This window comes from Prorops nasuta, unplaced genomic scaffold, assembly GCF_024137725.1.
Source record: "Prorops nasuta isolate Cenicafe-Biocafe unplaced genomic scaffold, Cenicafe_Pnas_1.2 PNAS00019, whole genome shotgun sequence".
NCBI lineage: Eukaryota > Metazoa > Arthropoda > Insecta > Hymenoptera > Bethylidae > Prorops > Prorops nasuta.
The window spans coordinates 5,183,784-5,211,332 of NW_027116816.1; the positions used below are offsets into that span (position 1 = coordinate 5,183,784).

Genomic DNA, 27,549 nt, shown 5'->3' on the forward strand with positions numbered 1-27,549 from the left:
ACTATATCATAAGAATTGAAGGGAATAGCGACGGTGCAATTTTTCGATTTTGGCGCGGCAGAATTGTTACGTGGTTATGGGGGATGAAAGAAGATGGCGCTAGTCGAGGTTACATCCGCAGAATCAAAAAAGACAGCTGGGAAGTGTATAACATCACACATCGATTCGGTGGTTCTTTTAGTCGAAAATACTCGAAAAACTGAACGTTTTTAAGAAAATACGCGTGTTATCACTGAAAGATTGTGACTTTATTATCATCGTTTAGGAAGAGAACCTTTGTGTGTTGTGATAAGGGTAAAAACATCGAGGACCGATGAGATGATAGAAACGTGATTGCGTTGGGGCTATATGGTGCTCCTTGTCAGTTCAACCCCTGTTTCATGGCTTCAAGCAACCGAGAAAAGAAGCTGCTTTGAAAATGGCATTATAACTTACTTCCGGTTAGTATATCAACTTAATTATGCTTGAATCAATTCTTTATAATATCTCTGTTGATTCTCAGCAGTATCGTATAACAACATATACAGAGTTCATTAAACTCTGTGACCGTGATGTACGTGTAGGTTGAAACGGGTCTGTGAAATCGAATAAACCAATTCCTACATGCTTCTTTTGTTTACACATTTTCGTTATTTTCATTTTAGTGTAGAGGTCTGTCACGTACTATTAAATTTTCCAAACTCGAAGAGACGACGAAAATACTGGTATTCATCACATTGAAATAAATATTTCATTGATAACTGTTTTTGTTTGAAATTTGTTCAATAAATAACAAAAATTTTGTACTTTATTTATAACCTAACAAACAAAGTAATGTAATACTTATACCCAAGGTTTGTTAACCCTTGCGTTTGGGCTTGACTCTAATGACTTTTCTCTCTCCTTGATTATAAAGCCTTTTTATTACCTTTGCTATAATTGGAATGATTTATGTCTCGAATTGAAGGATATCGAGGCACCTTATGTTTTTGGGAAGGACCGATAATCCCCACCTTATTTGTTGGCTGAACACGTCTAGCAGATATTGTTGTCTAGTTTTCTGGCCATTGTGTATGTACAAGCTGCGCCCCAGACCAACTTTCATTCATTCTTTCACGTCACGCGTTACATCCGTCTCCAGAGTTTTAATGTATATTATTATTCCTCCCTTTCGCCTATTCCTACCTGCGCCCTCGTCTTCGCAGTAGGCGAGAATAGCTTGTAAGCCATGTTGACATTCTGCTCGTTCAATCCTTACATCATTTTTCACCTGCGATTCTTGATCTGATAAAGATTCCCATAAATGTTCCTATACTAGAATAAAACATGACGAATTTACTCATCAATCTAACTTACAAATCTTCAAAAGGCAATTTTGCTAAAATACAGCCTTGAATGTAATTTTAACGTAAATATTTGTTTACCAGAGAACCTTGTCAATAGTCTGATACCTTTTAATTTTCAATTGCATTTGAGAAACATTAACTGTCTGATTTTTTGTAATGTCCTCAAATAGGATGCGACAATTAGAGTCGAAAATGCTTAAATGGAGTTTTAAATTAATTTCACTTTAATTTATTTTTGATTGATCCATATAGGTATATTTAAAGGTTAAACATTTTTTATTTAAGTATCAGATAAAATAAAAATTAATGTATAACGTTGTACTTTCTACACTATTTTGTACTATTGTCTTTAATAAGAAGATAAACAGAGAAAAATCTCTTAACCACACAAAATCTAACACTAATCTTGACCGAATTTGACTCACATTGTAAAATTGCTTTTATTTCACTCCCATATTCGCGTAGCAAGTTGAATTTGTAAAATTCACAAATTATCTCGTATAATTAACGTGGGGGATTTCAGGCCGAGATAGATCGACGTAACTAATTTGTAGCCTTAATCTTCATGATTACATCAGCAGCTAGACTGTAAGAGATTCGAGGACTAGCTTGGAATCTTGAGAATTGTGCAGGTAAGTTCGCGTTGAAAGAAGCTGAAGATAATATGCTCTCGCGTCGGTAGAACGGCAATTAATTATTCCGCGAGTGAAGAAAATTGATATAGCGTAGGTTGATCGATCGCGGTCGTAAACTCAGTCTTCACCGGGTGGCTTTAAAATCCGTGGCTGTTTTATCCTGGAATTAATCACACCAGTATGTGGCACGAAAGGGGAACAGGTGGTAGTCGGTTTTCTCGGTCGACATTAGTAACTGGCTCACGATAGACTCCGTGAGTGTAAATCCGAATGCAAAAGGCAACGGACGCGTCTTTCCATTAATCTCCATTGGCACGGCTTGGAAACTGCTGCGGGCCGCAGCACCTTACGCCAAAAATCAATACGGTCCTAGATTCGTGTTGCTCAAGCCACCAAAGATACGTAGAACTTACAGAAACACTCCATTCTTCGCTTTCTAAACATCGCACCCAATGTTCTCGTATTTCAACGTTTCTCGCTGTACCACTTAACGAACGTAGCACGTTGGTTTCAGCAATTTATAATTTTGAGGTTATGAGAAAAATATTTTGGCGCTATGATCTCTCGTGCAGAGCATGCGAAGCAATTGAATATTTTGAAAAATTGCGAGAAAAGCATACGATAAGGTTGTCTTCCAATTGGAAGAGTTTGGGAACACGTAGTAAATATCAATTAAAGTCGTGAGATAAAGAGACCGCAGTGCAAAAGTTTTCAATAGATAAGAGAATAGCAGAGCTTCGTTATTTATACTGGAATATTGTGCCAGTCGTTGTATGCGCCAGCGAATGTCTTTAGCGGCCAATTGTTATCGATTTCCTTTCGCTGAGGCTCCTTTGTGGGTCGGAGCTGTCGGGTTTTGACATGGTTGATTCAGTATGGTCAACGACACACTATAACGATATTGCGACGATCGATAAAGCGATCTAACGACAAAGGCGCCATGTTGCTCCTACCTGCTTCGAATTTATTGGCAAAAATTCAATCCTAACCTAACCCTACTTCCACCTGCCAATCTCTGTAAATTTTAATACTCTCGTCTCCCTCCAGTTTCTTTGTTCCCCTTTTTCCATCTCGCAACTTGCAAATCGACCAAATCTCTATCCGTACCTCCTATCATAAATTTATACACGAAACTTTGAGGTTATATCGCCACACTGCTATACGTAATAACAGTGTCACGCTGTTTTTCACGTTATACGTAATTTATGTTTGTTGTTTCAATTATGCACTTGGTGGAGGAACTTGTACGGACTCGCTATTCGTCCGCTAATAGAAGTTACAGGGGATGTGAGATAGGCAAGCTCAGGTATTAAAGTCGCGTATAAATAGTTGCAGTGTCGTAAACCTGCTTGCTTTATCCTGCCGCGCGATGCAACTTGAGGGCTCGAAGACAGCCGCCGAGTCTCGCGAAGCTGTTTCTCAAAGAATCCTAAGTCACTTTGAATTTTAAATCGCGCGTATATAGGTTACGCAGCGTAAGCTGTGGATTAAAGCCAACTTCGCGTTACTCAGTTAAGTAAGGTCGCTTGGTGAAACTTTGAAATTTTCAGCCATCTTAAATTTTTCACAGCGCTAGTAGCGTCCTCTTTGGCCAATCTTGACAAACACACACACGTAAGTTTGTAATTAGTCCGTTAGGAGACCTGTGGCATACGGATTCAGTTATTGTCCTCCGACGAAGTGATATTAAACAAAGCGAAGTTTTTATATTCATTTCTCAGTTTAGTCCTGAATGACACATTGCTACAGAGGGTAAGTATACGCCTTTAAATGTCCCGGACAAGCTCCCTCGACTCTCTAAAATATAAGCTCGCAGCTTTTGCAATCCATTTTGTTTCTTGATTCTCCCCGACATTCTCAAGCTCCCTCTTCCTCTTTCTCAACATTAAAATAAACATGCTACAAAAGATTTAATTTGTCTCTTGATTATTCCTCATAGAGCTTCCTCGGCATTAAGCAAAACTCATCTTGTCGTTTATTCTGTATTTATTTATTTATTCGGACGTTACTCGTGTCGGCAAACTAATAGCGCTATTTGCAATTCCCTCAGTTGCAAAAATACGAAACTTTATCAATACCTAACGCGGAGGACTGATAAATTAAAATAGCGCATCGAGGAAGTTTATACGTAGGAATTAAGTTCTAATTTCAAAGGAGTGTACAGGGACGTTTGAAAAATTAATTTGCAATAAGAATTCATGAAGTGGATTTTAAAGAATCATGGACAAGATTTGAAGCGTCTACCATGTACGTATCTCGTCGAGGTAAAAATGGGAATGTTTGAAGGAAAATGAGGGGCCGTTAGTGTGGATATTAGGTTTGGTTACAAGAGCACGTCTGCACTATTCCAGAAGCGAACGGAACGCACGGTGTACGCCCTTTGGAATTGCATCAATTTTCCACGCTGTGCGAGCGAGATCGAATTCACAAACGAGAGAGAGAGAGAGAGAGAGAAAGAGAAAAAGAAGAGGGAGGTATCCCTCCTGTAATAAGCTAGCGCGTGCACGCAGCCAGCGGGTCTAGTTAGGAGGTAAGAGGTGAGATATCAAACCCGCATTCGTAGGACGAGCTTACAACTCGACTCGAAAGCTCTATCTCCTCCCCCCCCTCCCCTCCCCTTCCTCCCACTCCCCTTGGAGGATTCTCCAGAGCGGAAACGTTTTTGATTGCCAAAACGAAGAAGCTAGCGTTTCCCCACCGAAATAAACTTTGCTTGCGAGTTGTCTGTGTTTTCATTACCCAAAGCCTGGAAGAAATCGCTAACCTGTAGAATGTCAGGTTTTTTTGTAAACGAACATTAAAGGTGACCAAAAGAAAAGTTCTCCCGAGACTTTGGATCTCTTTCACTATGTTAATCGTAAGAATAGTAAGAGTAAAATCGAACGTCATTGGTAAGTTTGCCAGTACAGTTGGAGAAGCAAAGATTTGCTGCATTAAAGGATTTTTCGAGAGTGGAAATAGCGAGTTCAGTGCATTAACGTGTTATTCCATATTTCATCCAAGATAAACCTGGAAAAGCTATTATCGCTGATTAAATCGAAAATGGAACGCTCTAATTCACAGGGACAGGGCGGAAATAAAAATGTAATTCTATGAATTACACTTTACAGGTACGTCGATATGTTATCCCCATTTACATTTTATACGGCGAAATACAGTATTTGGAGGGCTGTTGGCGAAAGTGAATAATTTCCAAAATTAAATATCCATTCGTTCCTTGCATTTATTCATTTATCTTGGCGTTTATTTTTCGATAGAGCATAACTTTTTCAGTCGCGGCCACTTAGAAACGTAGTTTATTGATTGGTAAATCACTGGGTAATTGACGATGAAAATTTCAGGGCGAGATTGCCATGAAATTATCATTTGCGTTGCCATAAAAGTAATTGGATCTCCGCGTAATCTCGCGCGTGGTCCGTTACGACAAACATTTTACAAGTAATTGGCCTCGATAAATATGCCCCATGCCGGGACATTTTGCCATTGCTTATCGAAATTCCCCGTCTAAAAGCCCACTTTCCTCACCGCAGCAATTTTTACCATATTAATTTCCGGATCTTATCTTATAAATTAACGATGTAATGTACACTCGCTGATATCCCTCGTCGTGTTTCGATGAATCAATACTCCAGAGTTTTGAAGTTACGCCAAGTTATGCCGCTCGGCAACATGCCCAGCCTTATATATTAGATCTTGAAATTGGAATTTTGTTCCTTTTAATTTTAATATAAGGCAATGACACTGGAGGCCTCGTAAACAAAATTATGCTACAATTGGAAAAGTACGGCTATTCACTCTTAAATTCACCAACGCTGTAACAACAAAACTTTCAGCTTAATCCTCTGTATACGAACACCAGATAACAACTCCGCTTATTTCTCTGTTAAAAGCATTATAATTCTGACCCAGAAAACTTGCTTACAAGCGAACTCTTTTAAACTTTCTGAAAGATTCATTTGAAAATTAATCTTGCCACGAATCGATCTTGTGGGTACTACCGATCGATTTGTCGGATTTTATCGTGTTCTACATATATATATATATATATATATATATATACACAGGGTATTCCTGTATTCCTTTCTATATATTACAGCTTGATAATATAAACACAAGTAGTATGCTCATTTCATTTATCAATCGACGAGCTGGTGCAGTAGTAGTGTCAGAGAGAGAAAGAGCGAGTTACTTGTTTTCATATCTCTTTGTCTACTGTCGACCAATCACATATATACTTATCCATACATTTATCCCTTCCACCTCGACTCAGCGATTTCATTTTTTGAGGTGAGATTCGAGTGCTGGACCCCGTATACCCAAACAAGATCAATTATCACGTACAATAGATTACGCGAATTAATCACAGTTCGTTAAATGTACAAAAATAATTGAGACGTTCGTTCGAGGATATCGAATGGGTTGAATTTATCTATAAGAGGCGAACTGACGATTCTTAAAGGGTTTTTTTTTGTCGGAGGGGATGGTGCAGAAAGAAGTCTAAAGCGATGGGAAGCGAAGGTGGAGGACACGGGAAGGGCAGATCGGCGCGTGCGTGGCGTTAAAAAGGGCGCGTAACCGCAATGCGGATATTCCGTGTCGAGATTAATTCGTCGGGGCTTCGACTTCTGGCCGGACGACATTTTTTCATCCCTCCTTCCACGGTACTTCGCCATTCCGTCCATCCCTCTACAGAGTTCTCGACCGACGTTGTTCACGCTCCCCCCCCCCCCCCCTCCCCTTCCGCACCATCCTGCCAAGAGCCCCGTGCAAAATAGGAGTTTGATTGAGACACGCGGAATTTCAATCAAAGTCCCGCCACACGAACACCTAAACGTTTTCTGTCTAGGAAAAGACTCGTTAAAGATTCCAGGAATATCCTCGGGAGATCCCAAAAAAACCACAACAAAGACCTCGAAATAAACATGTACTCATAAAGCTGTTTCGGTGAAGCGAAACGCAAGATTGTATAAATCAATTTTGCGGTTAAGTGGAGCCTCGCGGGAATTGCAGAGAGGAGAGAACGCGCGAGATAAATTTGTGAGGTGAAATTAAAAATATTCCGTCGAGCGTGTGCGTAGCCTAAGAAACGAGGTGTCCAATACTCGAATAATGGATGAGCGAGGTTAGTTTACAGTTTGTAGGTTATAAAAGCGACTGGAGGATGGATGGGAGTGGGGGGTGGGGAAAAATTCATGCGAAGGGTAAAAGCACGTACCCCTGGCACTTTCCCTTTCTTGAATGACTGCAGGGATGAGGGGTACGAGTGGGATTATCGATTTTTCAATTGAATACAGCCGTATCGGTATGCCGACGAGTGTTTCTGCGTAGCGTGTGGCGCGCACGCAGCCACGCCACGCTACGCTCACGAGGAGAATTACTCTGCTCGTCACGCGTGCACTTCCTTATCGATTGAGGAAAGGCCCGTGGTAGGGGGCAGAACTTCTCGTAACTGGCTTCGTGCGCGCGAACAGGCAATGTTATTTGCGAGTCCTTTTCGTTCTTTCTCGTCTTCCAATCCTTCTCCCTTCTCACCTCTCCACTTTTTTTTTCTCCTTTCCCGATGCTAGAACTACTGCACGCGCTGCTAGGACTCCGATTGAAATTCTCCGTGCCCCAATCAAAATCCTATTCCCCCCTCCTGCTCTCCCAGCCTCCGAAAAGTACCTAGAATTCGTATCAAGAATTTTGTCCAGACTAATTTCTTTTTCACTCATATAGGCTTCGCGTGGTAAATCCCTCTGTCGGAAAATTCAGATTTCCTCCGTTCGATTTATCATTGTATCTGTCCAATCGCATGATAACTCGTCAATCTTTTGTTTCTTCTAGAACAATGGTTGAATTTTAATCTAGTTTTAATGGCGAGAGAATTAGTTCGCTCGAGTAAATAAATATTTACGGATGGGTATAAAGATAGATATAGAGGAGACGGCGGAGGAGAAGGGGTGAATCTTATCCCCGGAGGTTGACGAGGGAAAAAGGAAGGAGATAATAGAGTCAGACGTGGTAAGGGACGGCGCTGCTCTGGTAGGGGGTCGAGGGAGGGAGGGGGGGGGGGGGGGGAGAGCGAGAAACAAGAGAGCAGGAAGGCAAAGAGAGAGGAGCGTTTTCAGCATTACGCAGGGCACGGACTTCCGTCGATATTTCGGTTTCCCCATTTTGGTTTCCCCTCTGTGTAGAAAAGCCTACACAGGCAACGCCTATGCCTCCTCCGAATATTCCTCTCACTGTACTCCCTCTCTTCTTATATACCCCAACGCCTTATCCGAATGAATACAATTCTTCCACACTGTTTTGCCTAACCTCTCGCACAATTATTGTCCTGCCTACTATCATCACGCGCAATTCACTTTACCAATTTCACGCGAAAACCTCAAGGATCCACAAACATTCGTTTACACACAAATTTCTCGATCGAATTATAATTCTTCACCTTCGACCGGTCCGAATCCGGCTGATCGCGATGGGAATTTACGGGATTTTTTAACCCCCCCCCCCCCCGCCTTCCCTATCATATATAGGGGGTAGAAATTGGGTGGAAATTGAAGCAACGCGAAATTAGCAGCGGTTTACTCTAATGACCAGGGGCGAGCAATCAACGATAAGTAGTCGAGCAAACAAGGAAAGCTGGCGGACTACGTTGAAAATTCTAATTTGTGCCCGCGGTTTTATACCGGACTCTCTCTCTCTCTCTCTCTCTCTCTCTGTTTCGTGAGATGAGCGGCAGATGGTGGGAGGGGAGAGGGAGAGGCAACACGAGTGGAGAACATACGCGGTCCTTTTTTAAAATTTTTTATCCTTTACCATTTCTCTCTATCATTCTCTCTTTCTTTCTCACGCCTTTGACTCATTATCCCTGCGCAAGTATGTTAATCCTAACGCATTCCAATCTCCAAAGGACTGGAATGCGAGCGACGGTCTCCCAAATGTATCCTAACATTTCAATCGAATTCTTTCGAAGTGGCTATTTTTTCGCCGATCGACCATTCAAAATTAATCCGCCTCATTTGGATGATTTCGATCAATCGCACACGAATTCGTGAAAAGAGCGTCGGTCGAGGTTTAATCGGCTCACCGATCGATCACTGAAAAATTTGGTTGACTGCTGCGTCGGGCCGAAGAATCGCGTCGAAGCGTCAGACTCGACGAAAAATGACAAACAATTTATTATCTCTGAGTGCTTGTAAAAATTGTAGCGATTTCTCGCAAATAAACATTTCCTCCAGACAGGAATTATTTTATTCATTCGAAATAAAAATTTTACCGGTCAGAGATAAACGAATAAAAAATATTCTACCTGACCGAGTTTTCAGGGATAAAAATTTCCTTTTCACTTTTTTTCTTTTTCGTTTTTACTGCGATCGTTATTATGTTTATTACGAAGGAGGTTATTATTATTACTATTATTTTTATTGCGGTGGAACAAAATTTGTAGGAATAAATGGGACAGGTTAAGGGTTGAAGAGGGTAAATTAAGGGAGGGAATGAAAATGGTGTTTAGCTCATTATCTTGGGCAAGTGTGGTGCTTTCCCAATTGGACGCTGAGAATAAAATTATCTCTTTTTTTCTCGCCATCCCATTCTGACGTCAAATTTCATCCCCGCCACCCCTGGCGAGCAGCTTTCCTCGCGTAATTATCTCGGCACACGCGTCACGCTTCGCTTATTTATCGCTTCCGGAAAAGCTGCTGGTGCTGTCGTATCCAGAAAAGTTTACTTAGATGGTAATAATGTTGCGAATGTGAATCACTTGTTTAGCAAAAAATAACTCACGGATTCCCTCTCGTGTCTTTTTTCTCTTTCTCTCAAAGCTCTTCTTATTGCAGCTTCAATTAGTCGTCTATCGAAAAATTCACTGGAAAGTTCTTATATTCTTTTTTGTACGCTATTAAGTACTTTTTTAAAATAAATATAAAAAGGTGAGTTTGGGTTAGGGTAAAATTTCAACAGGTATTTAAAATTTGATTAAACGAAACGAGAAAATTAAAAGTAAAAAAGTTTAGTCGAAAAAATAAATGAGCGCTGACTGATTGTTTTGTTTGAGAAAGAAATATTAATAATTTGATAGGAAAAAGTCTTTGGTATGTTTATACGCGATTTCGCGCGCGCGCGCGCTTTCAGGCCGACGCAAAGATGGGGTTTCCCGCAAGAAAACAATCCTTATTAGCATTTTTCAGGTCACCCAGTTCCACCTAATGGAGGCTTTTCCATCACTCTTATACGTTTTTTCCTTACTTCGACCTGAGAGAAAACTGGCGAAAGAAGCAAATTTCTTGATTAATCGAATTTTGCAGCACTGCGTAAAACGGTATACGGACTTTTATTAGCTTCTCGGAAAAATGGCTTTTAATTAGTATTCTTTGAATTTTCCTTTGTGGATTTAAGGGAGAGACATATTTAATTCCATCTCAGGGCTCGGGAAAAGTGGGTACCGTCGTTGGAGTGCTTGTGGAAGGAGCCTACAGACGTGATAGGGGAGGATGAAAAAACAGCTTCGCGGCATTTCAACGAGCTCTTTTTTAATTAGCTTTGTTTTTACTTAGCCCCAGATCAATAATTTCATTATCTTATATCGAAACATACGTAATAACCCATCAGGAAATATTATAGTTTCTCTTTGTCGAAAAAAATAAAAATTTCATTTTAAGGATGATTCGAGGAGTTGAAAGTTGAGTATTGCGAGGTCAACGAATGAAACTGGAAATATCCAGGGAATACGTGTGAGCAGAATGATAAAATATAAGTACTTTTCTGGTAATAGCATATTTATAAAGCTTGATTTGATACTTCAATTACATTTTTTTCTCGTATTACTGAAATCTAACTTCCCGACTATAATAGTAATAATCATATGTACTTATTAAAATTTTCATTCCACCATAAGCCAGATTTAAAAAAAAAAAAACCCGTTCAATCTCCAGATTCGAAATTTGTTAAAATTTCTCATTCTTTTTTTGCCAGTAGCTGAAGGTATACCGAATTGATTAAATTCGCGAGATTAGTTTCTCGAAACGTGATCTAATGCATAATCAAAATTCGTAAAATTGGATACCAGCACAAGTTTACGGAATTAGTTTCGAAGGGAGGATTTGAGAAAGTTTATAGGATTCGCGAAATAAGTTTTAGCGTTAAGTTGTATTGGTGTATTTGGTGAAGAAATTTCGCGCATTAGCGGTACGATGGCGAATAAAATTTGGCATAATTACTGGTTGGAAAAATCTGGAAATCTCTGAGAGAGAGAGCATCTTGAAGAATGTTCGAAAGACTGCATTGAGGGCAAATTAATAGAGCACGTTGGGGAAAAATGATTTTTAGAAAAGAAGGACATAAATAAGGAGCATGAAATGAGAGAGGAAAGTTTATAACGAGGCATGTTCGAAGTTTGATGCAGGGTGATGTGGGAGGTTAAACGTCGGGAGGGGGAGGGGGAACAGATGGCGTGGGTTTTTGTATGAAAAAATTCCAGACGATAAGGATGAGGAGGGCACAAAGGCGAAGGGGTTCCTGAAGGAGAAGGATTCGCACGATCGAGAGCACAATGAAAACGAAATGAAACGAAATGAAATGCAGCGAAAGTGGGCAGACAGAGGGAATAATGGCGATTGAGGCTTGGCTCGGTTAGGACTGTGGGTGGCACGAGGGTGGGCTTGAAGGTTTGTGGATGACAAAGAAAGAGAGAGAGAGAGAGAGGCCCACGATGGACCCCTGAGTAGTTAAGAAAGAACGTTTTAAGAGGGTGAACAATCTCACTGATACGAGACACAAGGATGTGAAGAAGCACTCCTTGGTGAAAGATAAAAGAAGGAAAACTCGACGGGAAAATATTGACTAAGTACCTGTTATCTTCGACCAATTTATATCGAAAATAACAAAAAAGGGAGCAAGCAATGAAAATGAGGAGAAATCAGAAGAGTATGATTCTTTAAGTAAACAAATGATGCGATTGAAATTAGTCCATTAATTAATTATGTTGGCTCCCAGTTTCTTTCTCAGTGTGCAAAATAAATTCTTTTTTCTCAGGCCTGTTCTTTTCATTAGTGAATTTAGGTCGAGGTCCTCCATCTATTTCACATGCTGGGTAGGTCAGCGGAGGGAATGTTCGGTTAAGAAGTTCCACCGGTTGGCAAGAAACATTGAACTGCACTTTTCTTATATAAGGAGTCTTGGATGGAGTAGAGGGGGGGGGGGGGAGGGGGAGAGACTACGATGCAATTTTCTCCAGTATAAAACAAGATGGTGCAGGTGCTTCGTCGTTTAGTGAACAGCGTATATCTTTGACCGAATCCGCCTATTGGACCAACTACCGACATTAACCGAATTCCAAGATGGTCTCCCTCCTATCGACGCATTACTACAGATTTTTATCCTCCTGCAGGATACCGTTTTCTTATCAATTCATTTTTTCTCGTGTTAAAAATTCCAGGAATTTCCAGTAAATTGGAGAACATGCGAAAAGGACTCTCCGAGCGTTTCTCGAGATTAAATCAGAAGGTCGTTAACCTGAATTTTCACACTGGTTTTTCCATCATATTTTCATCCTTCCACAAGGATCACTATTTTCCAATCGATGAATTTTGTTTAATAAGGAGCCTCCGAGCTTTTCGTGATTAAGTCGGAAGGTCATTAACCTGGATTTTCACACTGGTTTTTCTACGATATTTTTATCCTTCTACAAGATTCAGTTTTTTTCGATCGATGAATTTTGTTTAGTAATACTATAATTATAAAAATTAAAACATTAATACACACAACATTTTTTTCAACCAGATAAACATTTTGATTACAATAATGAATAAATTTAGTGATATAATGAACAAATTTATTAATGCAATAACTAATTCGTTATAATAATGAAATTATCCATGATTCATTATATTAATAAATTTCTATACTATACGTCAAAGAACTTTGTTTATTATAGTAATATAATTGTTCACTGGTTAACGAATTTTTGAGAGTATAAACTATGCAAGGAGTCTATGAGTATTTTATGATTAAGTCAGAAGGTCGCCAAGCTGCATTTTTACAATACTTTTTCCACGACATTTTTATCCTCTTACATAGGTCACTATTTTCCAATCGATGAATTTGTTTAATAAGAAATTTGTGAACATTTCGTGATTAAGTCGGAAGGTCATTAACCTGAGTTTTTGTGCCATTTTTTTATGATATTTTTATCCTCTTACATAGATCACCATTTTCCAATCGATGGATTTGTCTAATAAGAAATTCGTGAGCGTTTCGTGATTAACTCAAAAGGTCATTAACCTGAATTTCCACGTTCATATTTTTATCCTCCTACAAGGGTCACTATTTTCCTATCGAAGAATTATTTCCATGTAAAAAATTGCAAAAATTTCAAGAAAATTATGGAACATGCAAAGAGGACTTTGGGAGTGTTTCGTGATTAACTCAGAAGGTCATTAAACTGATATATAGCGCTAGTTTTCACGGTACGGCCAGGGAAAAAGTGGGCAGCTTGCAGCTAGCATGGTGGATTGTTGACGACTGAAAGTTTCAAGGAGATTAGGCTGCTTCGAAGGTTTTTCTTTTCTTCTTCGTCACACCCGTCGTCTGCTGGCCACGTGTTCTGCCTAGGAAACCGTCCTTGGGCGCCACGTGTTTCCGCCAACGCTACTTTCCGTCCCTTTTTACCAAGGATTGCTTATTTTACCCACGACTCTCCACTTTCACATAATGATATTTCATCCTTAATTTTTGCTCTACGCTCAAATCTACTTTACGCTAAATTATACAAATATATCAAATTCCTTTCTTTTCCACTGTAAATTTTATTTTACACAACCTGCACTGAATATGACAAATTTGGATAATGAAAATATCCATTTAAACTCCGGTTCTATCGAGTGGCTTGAAAAGGGGCTGAAATTTTCGCGCAGTTTGTAATTCGTATCGAGGTTCGTTTGAGCCGGACGATTTCTCGCAGGCGTTTAGTACCCGATGACGCGGAAGTTTCTATTCTAGCCCGAAAGTGAAACGACACGTGGAGAGATATGGAGGTGTTATTGGTAAAAAAACAAGTTATTGGCCAGATATCAGTTTCCATGGCAACAATAATATCTCACTCGAAACTTTTTCACTTTCGTAAACCTTGCTGCATAACTTGGTTTTTATCATTATACCGAAATAGAGCAAAAATGATAAAATTATAAATTGAGACATATTTTTATTTCATTCTTCATGGTAATTCCATATCAGTCTGTAGAGTCAAACCTAACCTCATTTTGCTCGAGTGCACCTTTAAAACACATCAGCCCATTTTATCGGTTCTATTGAACGAGCCCAGGGAGTCATCGACGAGATGGGAGGCAGGATGATTAGAGAAATAAAAAATAAAAGTGAAAAGATTAGGAATAGAAATGCTATTAGAGCGAAGGAACAATAATTAATTGATAAAATGACATTAGAGATGCAAATGGTGAATTATTGTTTCAATAAGCATAATTCCAGTGTGAAATTCGGTCGTTCATTTGTTGAAACAGCCTGTTATATATGGCGGAATCAAAAATAAAACTTCCGGATGGGAACTTTCCGGCGACTCTCCGTTTTCAATAAATTTGCATACACACTTGCGCGGTGCGAACGAAATTTTTGCATCGGTGAATCCCCGGCCTGTAAAGCTCGGTCGTGGAGAGAGTTTTACGCCTGTATAAAACAAACCAGTCGATATCCCCTCCACTCCTTCCTCCCCCTCCCCCTCTTTGATCTATTTTCGTTTTACCACTGGGACTTCATCTTCTGTTTAGAAAAATTTCCAAAATCCCCGTTGGCCTTTCAGCAGCGAACAGACTTTTATCCTTAAAAATAAAATCCCTAGAGCTTCTTACGTGCCACGATAAAAGCACGAAAGAACGCTAAAAGTGATCGCGGAGCCGTATCCGTAGATGGAAAATGATTAAGCTGACCTAAAAATTATATAGTAAGTGGTAAATGGAAGAGATAAAATCAGTATGAAGATAGGACTATTCCGTGGGTGAAATTCAGTTTAAACGAGTGGCCTGTAAGTTTTCGTATAAATTTGAAATATTTGTGCGGTCGGGGGGGAGGAGAGTGAAGAGTTTCGGGATTTTTTCCCGGTATGACAGGGGTTATATTTCGCGGTTGGACGCTTAAGTTTCGCATTTGGAGTTTTCTCGCTTCTTTATCGTCGAATGCCGGTTGGTAGATTCTGGCGTTGAAATTCTCGGCGTGCTCCATTTTCGTTCTCCCGCGGTGCCGGAGAAAGTTTCTTGTTTTTCCGACTAGCTCGGGAGGCACGGACCTTTTCGCAACAGACAGGAAGTGGCCGTAACTCCGGGCCTCGACGCAGCGGAAGTCGAAGGAAATCCTCCAGTAATCTAGTTATAAGTCCTTTTCCTCCATTACTGCCTGCCTTCAACCCTTTTCCCTTCACAATGAAAATGTTTGCGCGAAGAATCTTCTCTACTACCCCCCCCCCCCCTCCTCTCCCCACTCCCTCATCTTAAAAAGAATCTACCTATATCCGCACGATCATCGAAATAGAACATTTTCCAAAACAAATCGATTACATGTGATTTTATCAATCATTCGGTAAAGCGTGTGAAAACATGTTACTGCAGCTGAATAAAAATCAATTTTCAATATTTAAAAGCAGCGATACAATATGTATTTTTGCAAAATCAGATTTCGTTAAAGCAATGAAGCTTCGCTGAAAATAAACTGAAAATAATGAATTTAACGAGCTGACATTTTAATAAGTCAAAAGGGAATAATAAACTCGTGAAAATAATCTTGCAGAGTTAACAAACAAAAAACACACGTGATGAACAGGAGAAGTAATTACTGAATAATTTCATTTCAACTTCGATGCGAGACCGACTTCATTTAAAAATCACTCACGGCTCTCCTTCAAATACAATATCTCAATAAAGTTGTTTAACTCTATTTTCAGCGACGACAAAACTATAGAGTCTCTCTTATAATGACTTCGCAGAGCTTTTTCGTGCGTTCAATTTTACTGATATTTCAGAAATGATTTTGAGGGAATTTTTCTAATAAACTCAGCTTCAGCAGCAGTGTGCTGGAAAAGTCTCAAACTAGAGATAGATATCGCAGAGATTTTCGAGCAACTTCAGTCACATATCGGCTTGTCCCAGTGACTCTCTTACGTCATGCCCGGAGGGATGGTCGCGACGGGCAAGAGGATGATGAAAGTAGACCCCGTCTCTCGGAAATTTCAATTCACCCACGCGAGTGACGAGAATGATCGCGACTAGATATTCCGGTATCTCGCAGCGAGATTCAAGAAAGATTAGCCGATCCTTCGCGAGCCTGCAGCAGTAACCCCTCAGAGTACTACGACGGAATTAAGTTTAGGGTATGCCTAGTCGAGGGAGAAAATCGATAAACAACGAATTTCACTCGATTGGATCATTCGCCAAGCGAATTTTGCTCGACTTTAAGCAAGGACGTGGAGTTGGTTTGGAAAAGAAAAGTTAGAGAGAAAAAAAAAGAAGAAGCAGAGCGAGAAGTGAGTCGTGAAGAGGGGAAAAGTAATTATATGGCTCCCACCCCCCTCTCTCTCTCTCTCTCTCTCTCTCTCTAGAAGTGCGGTGAAAGAAAATTGGGTCTATGGAAATGGGGGGAGGGTAACCGGAATTGGCGTAATACGCCATTAACGAGGAGCGTGGGGGTGGGGGTAGTTAAAATAGGGAGGCCTGCGGCATGCCGAGGTCCGCACACGCATACGTGCGTACACACAGATGTGTTTAGTGCCAAATATCGGCATGTACATGCGTATATAATCGTTCTGGCTGTAACTTCAAAGTAAGCCGGTAGCGCAGGTATGGCTAATGTGGTACGCGTTTTAGGCGCGCATATATGCATAAGCTGCATTGTGTTTGCCGTACGCACATTTCCTCCCACATACATGCATACGCTCACAGGTGCGCTAGAGGACGCCAACTAATGTCAACTTACACATATTATACATATGCAATATATACATATGTGTAAGGAATAGTTGGCCATGCCTTTTCTCTATATAGTATAATATATGTGTGCATACACATAACTATATAGATTCAAGGTTCTCAGGATCATAGGGACCATAGGGAAACATTAAAAATTCCACCTACCTGCTGAATTCGTTCTACGTGTCATCTATACAAATGCAAATGCAAATGGGTTTCACTTGCAGCATACATGCCCACATTTATGCATAGATAAGGCTCCCACACTCGCTCGCCACTATCGCTTGCACACAAACGAGCAATTTTACACCAATATGCGCGTAAACCACGCCACAGCACGTATATAGCGCGATACGTGTAGAAGCATGTGTAGGTATTCAACAGAATCCGTGCATTGGGGAAAATCAAGGAATTTGCGAACCGTTTCGGTCGACTGCGCGTGCGCGCATCGAAATTTATTTATTTTAAGCCGGGACAAACACAAGCGAGCATACCCCGGCCGCCCCCCCTTCCTGGTCTTTTACCCACCCACACACCGATAGATATTCCATACATAAAATTACCTCGACCATAGTCCCCGTTCGCGCTAAATGGCTGAATTATTTATGAAGTTCCCGGCACTGTGCCATACATCCAATTGAATTAAATAATAACGCGCATTAATTGGATCCCGATGGTGAAAGAGTGAAAGGGGGGAGCTGGCGGGGAAGCGAGAGGGTGTGTTAATTATTCGCTTACCTGTCGGGGATTGAACCGCAATTGCTCGGATCTAGTAAACGTTCCGATTGGCGATATTAATTTTAGCCGCGTCATTTGCGGCCAGGACGAACACTTGTCAAAGTTGCAGAGACCCTCGATTATCTCGAAAGGGAATCCCCGATCCTGGCGACTAGCTCATTGCCAGATTTTCTTCAAAGTTTCGCCAAGATTTCACGAGCAATGGTACGATGAGAACCACTGGTGGACGATGCGTCGAACCAAAATGGTGAGTCAAGGTTAGGTCCAAAAAAACGAGTCTGGTAGAGAGATTATTCTCTTACCCTTTCTCCCTCGTGTCACTCTCTCCGCTGGGTAATAATGGAGAAACGCCCTCTACCTTGAACTCGTATCCAGTGAGTTTGACAAATTTGAAAAAGGGCGGGAAAAGAGAAAAAGGCATCCGCGAAGAATCGAATTAGGAACGTCGGAAATGATTTATATTCCGCGGATTCGTGAAGCTTCCTTAACCCATTTCTAGGGATTTCCACCCCTGTCATTTTCCTTTTTCCCCCTGCAAAACCCCTGTTACTTCCCACCCCCTCCAAGCGATTTCTGTCTATTCGTCGCGCAAAACTTCGTCGCGCGTTACAGGTTTCCGCGAACGGAAATTGTCCTGTCTCGCAAATCATGTCTCTCTCTCTCTCTTTCTCGCTCTTCCTTTTCTGTCAGCCACTCTCCCATCTCGCCACACCAATTTTTCCCCTTTCCAGACGAATCCGCCTGTATCCACTCTTTCTTTATAACTCGAGTGTGTTTCGCAACTTCACCGAAGTTTCTAACTCGAAATCGCCGCTTTTCCTCCTGCAGTAAAATCTCGCTAAACTGATTGGTCGGTTCTTTTATTTGCCGATATAGTTGATGCTTCGTACGGAGAAGTTTCTTCCGACGAATAAAATTTTCATCGATAAATCCCTTTTTCACCTCCATTTTGTTTAATCGAATCACTTGCCTCGTTTGAATCTTTCTATTTATCGAGATCCTAACAAGTTTTATGGGATTTGACGTTCCTCTTTTGTGTAATGAGTGATGTTTTCTTTTTCTTGTGATTTTAATGGGTAGACAGTGAAATACCTAGTGAAAAGACTGGAAATCGCGGGATAACATAAACTATTTGGTATAAGATGACTCAACATAAATATTAATTAAATATAAGTATCTTGTTATAGTTTTACAAAACTACATTGGATAGATTTACGGATATTTCTGTAGAAAACAACTTAAAAAAGTGCTACTCGGATCAACACGGCAGTATAAGCAGCGAAAATGATACATTTTTTATTTTCTAGAAACAGAGACACGTGACCTCCCTTACTCCTCTCACCCTGTCGCATACAATATTCGCATGCAGTCATTTCGAGTAACTTAACGGAGAATAAACAGGAGTAAACTGTAATAAGGTCAGCACTTTTCGAAGAAAATCCAAATCTTGGAAAAACATCTCCTAGCGAAGTCCCGGTATCTCGCTATAAACATGCTTTGATTACCAATCTAGGATAACTAAGGGATTTGATTAAATTCCGTCATTCTCGACTTATCAAGCTATAACCGAAAGAAGTTTTCAACTTTAGTGCTAGATGAAGATTTTTTATAAGAAAAAAAAAAAGAATCAATAATAAACGCTACCCAGTTAATACGAGTTTAACGCAAACTTTTCTCAAACACGACGGCAACATAACCTATAAGATAAAGTATACGTTGAAAATGGAGTAAACCGACTTGCGAATAAATATTAAACGCTCGTAAGATTGTGGGAAATTTCGAATAATAAGCAGAGCTTGTTCGGCAGTTGTCGGAGCTGTAGGGCAAGTGTAACACATAACCTATAAAGGACTTAAGAAACTCTGTGGAAACGGCATCGCTATCTTGGCCTCTGCGGCATTTACGACTTTCGGGGCTCTTCTATTTACTATAAGCTATGTATTCACTATTTATGTATAATATAGAGCCGATTCTAAAGTTTCTCGGTGATAACTGAGCCTAGTCGCGTACAAAGATCGATCGAACTCGGAGTTTACGTAACGTGCCTTAATGTACACGTGGAACTTCAATAGAAACGCGACTAGCAACGAGCAGAATGAAGAAGGCAGAATATCTGCCAAGCGCATTCCGCTTTTAAGCGAATTTTAACGATCCCCCCTATACACTATAGTATAGCGTCGGATGAATACCTTTCGCAACTAACGATTGCCAAAGCCACCATCTCCCCACTACCACTTTTCTCAAAGCTACGATTCACTGAAACTTGAATAAAGATCTCCCCTGGATTACGTGAGATTTTTCGATACTCCTATTTAATATATGCTTTATCAATCTCGTTTTCTCATTTCGTGCTTTTCCCTCGAACGAGAAAATTGCCACGATAATTATTATAGGTTAGGAGAAAACGAATACGAGATTCAATTTCGAGCACGGTAAAAAACGTTGTACTAGCAAACGAAACACGACTGCTTACTTATTCTGGAGAAGCTTTGCTGATCTGGTGAATTTCAGCTGTCGAGTAGAGAGGAGCAGTGGCTTTGAGGGAGTGACTTTACGCCAGATGCCCAGATATGTTTCTCTGCCTGTGAAGCGGACGAACAGTGAAAGAAGATATTCCGAGTGCGTCCGTCGTTGCAGCAAGGGCGCTGGAGTCACGTGTACACTTGCGGTATCAAAGACAAAAGCTGAAACTTCCTGTCCCATCGCTTTTCGCTATTCGAAATTTCCTGATGAAAGTCAGGCCAGCTTTTGTCCCAATATTTCAAATACCGGAAAACAAATGTCACGTCGCCTGTTTTACTGCCCGATCGTTTTTTTTATCTCCAATGTTTTTATTTACCTCTAATCTTTCAGCTTCTTTTTCACGGAACAGAAATAACCTATTACTCCGTAAATCTGATATTGCAGCTTGTAACAATGAATTCTTATCAACGAAGCTTCGGATTTTTCGCCATTGAACCGGATGGACGTAAAACAGTAATCGGTGTAATTGGCGAAGGAGGGAGAAGGCGGGGAAGATATCGATGTGTGCGTTTCGGTGCATAAAAACTGCGGTAGTCGCGGTGTAGAGAAGGTCCTTTTCGCAGGAGTGGAGGAGTAATCTGCCCTGTCACCTGTCGCTTTCTGCTAAAATACTTGACGAATCCTCGCGGAGGCGTTTTTATCGCCGTTATCCTCCGGGGACGTTCACCACTTTTTACATCATACAAGCCAAACCCCTACTACCCCCCGCTCTCCCATATTCTCCCCTGGAGGGATGCTTTCGATTAAACGCCGCTTGGGCCCGATATGGCGAAATCAGGTCAACAGCAAAAAAAAAACTTCACTGCAAAGCGAAAAAATTTTCCGACATCAGTAAATCAAAGTTAGGCTAGTTTAAGATAGGTTAGACTCCCATCACGCAACAACCCCTGATATCGATAGTTCAAAGTGACTTGGCAATAGAGCGCCGCGCGCAATGACACTATAGGAAAGTAATTAAAAATGAAGATGATCCGGAAATTTATTTTCCGGCTCAAATCGTCTGATAAGCTCCGCTGATATAAGAGTATAAAAATGGGGTTAAGGTTTCAGATGAAAAAAACTGAATCGGCATTATTCAGAGCGGCATTATCGAGGGTCCGAACCGTATTAGATTTTCAATAGAATCCGGATTTTTCGAGCAAAAATTCAATTTGATATTGACTGAAACTTCACCCTGTATATTTTGACCATTTTCCGGCTACGCGTATCAATCTTTGTCGCTTTAGAGGTGATTATCGGTAAAATTCCATTGCTGTTTTTCAGCAAAGTTTTTGTTGCGGAAAGCATTTAATGTTATCATCCATTGGCAAAAGGAAGGAAAAGGGAATTTCGTAAACTTCTGAAAGGTTTCTTCGTTTTTTCCTCCTGCTTTCGTGATGGATACTGAGTTAGTTTTTTTTTGTTTCCTTCTTCTTTTTCTTTGTCAGTCAAGCTTTCTCTCACTCTACCCCCCTCTGCAGCTTTTTCTCTATTTCTATCTTTGTCTTTGTCTGTCCGACTACCTCTCTTCTCCATTTCTTTCGACTGTTCTGATTGTCTGTCTGCTTCTCCATCTCTGTTTCTGTTTATTATTCTCTGTCACCCTTTCCTACGAGCCAGTGTTCTCGCGATTTATTCTTTCTCGAATAACCGAGCGCGATTCATACTCATTAATCTCGAGATATTGCAACGTCTAATAAGAATGTAATAAATAGAGGCAACGTGCCTTCTCGTTACTTCCAATTAAGACGCGCCTGTTAATATTTCTCCTCTGTCACGTGGTACGCAGCACGCCGTTTAACCTATTGAAAAAAATATAAATACATTTCGCGACTGTAGCTGAGGAAAATACTTACGCACTCCATACATTCGCGATGAAAATTTGAGAAGCTTTGGACGGAAAAATGAACGCGAAGGATGGACTCGATAACCTAGAAAAAATGGCGGGGAAATTTTGGCGGGAAAAATCAGTGGAGTTTTTTAGGAACGAGGGTGGGGGAGCGGTTTGGTAATTTTGTGGAGAAAATTACGTGAAAGTTATGTTTCTGAGACTCGAGTCTGGAATTATGTAGAAGTTTTGAATCGTCCAACGTATAAATTGCGCTCATCATTGGTTGAAGAGAGGGGGGGGGGGGGGGGGGGGGAGGGTTAGAGACAAATCCGTGGGGACTCGACCTACATTCTCTTCGACAAAATCGCTCGATTCTTGGCCCACGCGACACGAGATCGGGATTGAGAAAGCTGACTAACGCACGGGAAAGCTCGAGGTAGCGAATGAAACTCGCAGCGAATTTTCATATCGACGAATCTCCAGATTCTGCGCCATTTAACGCCACTTGGCCCGTGATATGCGCAAGCACGAGCAAACGCACACGTACACAGACGTGACGATCCTCGAAACGCCGAGCGAAGAAAGTCACCGGAATAAAAATCCAGCCAACGATACTCCGTAACAGTTCAGCTCGTAACGGATGAAACTTTCAAGTAGGAATTTCCCTCTTACGTTAGAGCCAAATTTGAAAAAAACAAGTAATGGAATTTTTTTGAGCCGGAATGAGAAATCCGATGAATTTAAATTCTATTTAAAGTTTATTTGACGTAATTGAGAAGAATCTAACAGTTATTACCACGTAATGCTAAATGTGGTAACGTGCAAAATTTCTATTTAAGGGAGGGCAAACTAATTTAGACAGTTGTTTAATTAGACCATCGATATTATATCACCGTTAGAAGATATTTGTAGTTTTAAACAGCTGAAATGTGCGATGCATAAATATAGTAGCCTATATAGGCTTTAAATAACAAAATTATTATTATTGCAACTTGGAAAAACAAGTCTATTAAAATAGAAATAGCTATGATGCATTTATTATCCAAAGTTTAAAATGTGTATATTTTTAAACTTTTAAACTAGGTTCTTAATTTGGACCGTGCCATATTACGCGCAGTTCTTGAAAAAAACAAATAGTTCAGAAAGCTGCCATCATTACATGCTCTATTAAAAAATTATTAGAACAAGCAAGGAGTAAAAAGGTACAAAATAAAATCGAGTTTACTTGATTTTATTTAATATGTGAAGAAAGAAAGAGTAAAAAAAGATAATGCAGCGTCCAAATGTGTAGCACATGATCTCACACAAAAGTAGCTCCTACAAAAAACTAATATTATTACATCAATTATACTTCTTCTTTTAATTAATGGTCCAGTTTGGGAATCTATTGGTCTAAATAAGTAGATGGCCTCTTTAATAAAATCGCAGCGAGTAATTTCATTTGTTACTAACAATAAATAAATTTGCTTATATTCTAAGTTTAAATAGAAATTTTAACGACCCTTATTTTGTCCCTATTTAAACTATTTCTATCTCTCTATATTCCATAAATTACTTAGGTGATCCAAATTCAGCTATACTTTCCCCTCTTTTAATTTTCGCTATTTGTGAGTTCAAAATAGGCTCTCTTAAATAATTTTATAATCGGCTCAGTATTAGACTAATTTTAGTATACGTCATAATAGTATAACGTGGTTCGATCTTGGCAGCGAGTGTTGTATCTATGTTTTAAGTTTTTTAAATATAAATTTCAACATAGGATTGGTTAAAAATGATATGAGGAATCGAGCAAATAAAAATTGAAAAAAGGAGCGACGTTGAATGAACTGTGATGAAAAATTAGTTATTAATAACATTTCATGGAAAACGAGGATTTTTTTGACGAATTGATGTTTCAGTTGAATGGAGCTTTTGTTGGATAAAAAGGAATTTGTAAAAATGTTGCAGCTGGAATTGTTGAGGCGCAGATCCTTTGGTGCTAACCTTTAAATGGCCAAGCCAGTTTCAGGCGGAAAATGTTTTCCGTGTTACGCGCCACGAGGACTTTGCCGGACTTAATTGGGTTTTGTTTCACGCCCTTCGATTTTCACCCCTCTCGACACCACATGAAAACCCTCCCTCTCATGAGCTTCCAGCAGCTTTTGGTGCCATTGCAGTTATCGTTTGCCAATTGCTCGTATAACATTTGCACTGCTGCACTACCATCATCATCTCGCCCCCCCCCCTTCCTCCCCACCCTACCGAAATACTTCGTTCTCTAGCACATTTCTTTTCCGTACGAATCTTCTACCCTTCTTTCTTCGTTCCTTCATTTCTCATCTTTTTATCTCAAATCCCATATGGATCTCGTGTATTTACAATTTCACTGCCATTATTCTCCAGCAAATCTACCCTCAAAATACCTCGTTCCCTTTAATTTTGTTGAATCCTAATCCACTCTCTTGCTTTACTCTTTTATTCAATCCTCCCCTCGTTCCTTTATTCCTCATCCTTTTATTTCAAGTTCCAAATGCATCTCTTGTATCCAGAATCTCACTGCCACGGTTCTCCACCAAAACTACCCCCAAAATATCTCGTCCTCTTAAATTTCGTCCATTCCTAACCCACTCTTGCGCTTTACTCTTTTATTCGATCCTTTCTTCCTTCCTTCATTTTTCATTCTTTTATCTCAAGTTCCAAATGCATCTCGTGTATCTGCAGAGTTTTCTTTCCACCCCCTCTCCTCTCCCTCTTACAACGACGGTTCGAAAGAAGAAAAAACTCAAGCGGTTGGACGAGATTTAAAAAATTGTACAAACTTTGCAATTATACCGGGCTGGACTTTAGGATTAATAGAAAGCTAGAATGTTAACGAATTTAATTCAGGTAAATGGGAATACAAAGCAGCTGAAAGAGCGAGTGCTTTTCTCTATAATGTGCTTTCAAGGAATCACTCGTTTCACTTGCTTATTTTCATTATGCAAGCGGAGAATGAGTAGGAAGGAGGGGGGAGGGGTCGGATCGAGCTAAATAAAAGGGGAGGTATAGAAAAACGTATGCACCTGTCGAATAATTAAAATAAATTAGAATGCAAAGGCTTTGGCCTCGTGTAATCTCATTGCGTCCTATCTTTTTGTAGAAAAAGCAAAAGGATGAATACTAATAACAGAGTCGGAAGGAAAAAATCCGTCCCGGTGCTACTATCTCACTATTTTAATCCCTCCTACCTACCTAGGAGTACCCAGGGTGCTCCGTTTCCATTTTCTTTCATTAAATGTTATTAATGAATCTCTATATCCTATAGGGAATTCGAATAAGCCAGTATTCTTCGCAAATGTTTATATGTATGATACACGAAGTACAGTAGAACAGAAACAAATATATAATACACACATACGATAAACTATGGACTATCGGGGGTGATATTTCGACAAATGTAACGCAAGAGCAGGAGAAACAGGGGGGGGGGGGGAGGGGGAGAAAAGGAGTTTGATGAACAAATTAAATAACAGAAAATAACGAGCTAATTAAGAAGAGGCATTATTGTTATGTCGCCGGGAAGTGGATGAATCGCGATATTTATTGGGTTAATTTAGGAAGGTGGTGTATGACGAGGTGGCTTTATTTATGAGGCAACAATTTATTTGCGCGATAGGATATAACTAATAACGAAGAGTTAATTGGGTTTTATCACGTGCTTTTCGATCGAGCCAGCTTCTGGCCATTTCCCCTTCATCGACCACCGTCCATCCCCACCACACTCCCCTTTTCCAACGCAGCTCTGCATTTTCCCTCTTCCTTTCTCTTTCCGTCTCCTCCATCCTGCCATCTCGCTGTATCCGCATTTTCCAGCGTTGTCCACCGAGGATTTTACTCGTAGCACGGTCTATCGATCCCAGCAGCCCTGCAGACAACTGCCTGCCGCTTACAATGCTAAAACTCTTCAGCCACGATATAACCTTTCACCAAAAAATTTCTTTAACGATCCAATGACTCCCCTCCCCCACTCCCCCTCTCATCTCTCTTTCACTTAAATTAATTTCTGACTGAACTGTCAAAAATACGGCGATGCCTTCATGAAACTACGAGGGGCTTATAGCCTGACAGTTTTTTAGCCGTTCGCCAATGCGTCAGGTTTTTTGTGCTCCACTGTGCAAATGATATTTCGCAATCCGAGGAAAACCGACCATAGCAGCAGGATGGAAACGATATAATCCAGAAGGCAAAGTCAAGTTTAATTCGTCCATCGATAATCGCTGCTTAATTATTCGTCGCCGATGCCTGCGAGCTCGCATTAAGAATTCCATTGCGAATCAATGTTGCTGTTATTAATTCTGTCTCGGCGACTAATTAGCTTAGTCTTTGTGGATGATTAAACATTCGCGAGAATCGCTAATGAGCTTTCCTTGCCTTGAAAATTCTGTCTGATATTTCAACATTCAATGGCTCTCGCAGCTCCTAAAAATCTCGCAAAAAACGTCATATTGTTATATCGTTTTACTCATTGCTAATGAAAATAAACAATTTACTTACCTTGCGAAAACTTCTCGCGTTTTTCACGCACTTTCCAAATTTATATACCAACACTGTGCTTGAAGAAACCCTGCTGAAATCATATTTTTGGCAAATTAAAATTTTTCTCCATAAAACTAATTAGTATAATTACTGTTTACTATATGAACTTTTGAAATTAGCAAACAAACTTCTTCCATTTTTTGCGTTTTCTTTAGGAAACTAGGGACTTTTTTTTAAATCGATTTCTCTGTGTGTGAGTGCGATGAACGTATGCGTCTATTGTAATAGTTTACGTCGGTGAGTTTGATCAAACGTGCGAGTGTGCTGAGTTTGCACGTGTAGGTGCGTGTCTGTAGGAGGGAGAGGGTGTTTTGAGGCGTACGGAGCCTTTACGCTCGCTTCTTTAAACGTTATTCGGCCGGAATGGGCAGCGATGCGAAAGAATAATGGACGACGCGACAAATGGAATATTAATAAAAAAAAAGCAAAGACACCCGGAGATAAATGTAATTACATACATATATATATATATATATATATATAGTCTACTCTGGATAAAAGCGAACTAGCTATTTTTCGTTAACGTGTGTTTGCATTCTCTTCTCATCCACCCTCGCTAATTACATCAATGTAATCACTACTAATTAGCAAAGACTCTTTTAACTCATCCGAATTGCTCAATTCTATGTTTCTTTCTCTCTCTCCCTCCATTTCCATTTTATCATTCCTCCTAAACTTTTTCACTCCACTGCTTTTATTCTGATAATATTTCTAATACTTCCTCCGCGACCAATAAATTTTCAAGTGACAATTTTGGTCCTTAGTAACATATTTTTCTAAATTTTCCTGCAATAGGACCTTTACAAATGATAAATAATTTTGGCAAATTTTGAGATTCAAAAATCCAGACGAACCTTTTCATCTCGCTGCATTGTTCCATTCTATCGACTACAGAGAGTCATCGCAGGCATTTCAAAAGCAAGGACCGTGAGGTAAAAAGAAATATTTGTTCTACGTATTTAAAGAGAGGGAAGTAGTGGGAGGTTACAAGATTAATATTCAGTGTAGGCTTT

General features: G+C 40.1%; 1 protein-coding gene across 3 annotated transcripts in view; it reads left to right on the plus strand.

Moving 5' to 3' along the window:
• The first annotated feature begins 142 nt into the window (after positions 1 to 142).
• The window catches only part of LOC136780441 (semaphorin-1A-like), a 130,949-nt gene continuing 103,542 nt past the window's right edge, over positions 143 to 27,549 (plus strand). For 2 of the 3 annotated variants that reach the window (XM_066738801.1, XM_066738803.1), the window contains exon 1: positions 143 to 440. The gene's annotated coding sequence lies outside the window, so the exon portion shown is untranslated. Of the gene's footprint in view, positions 441 to 6,958; positions 7,083 to 27,549 lie in introns of those variants that run through there. The other variant, XM_066738802.1, reaches the window with a different exon arrangement.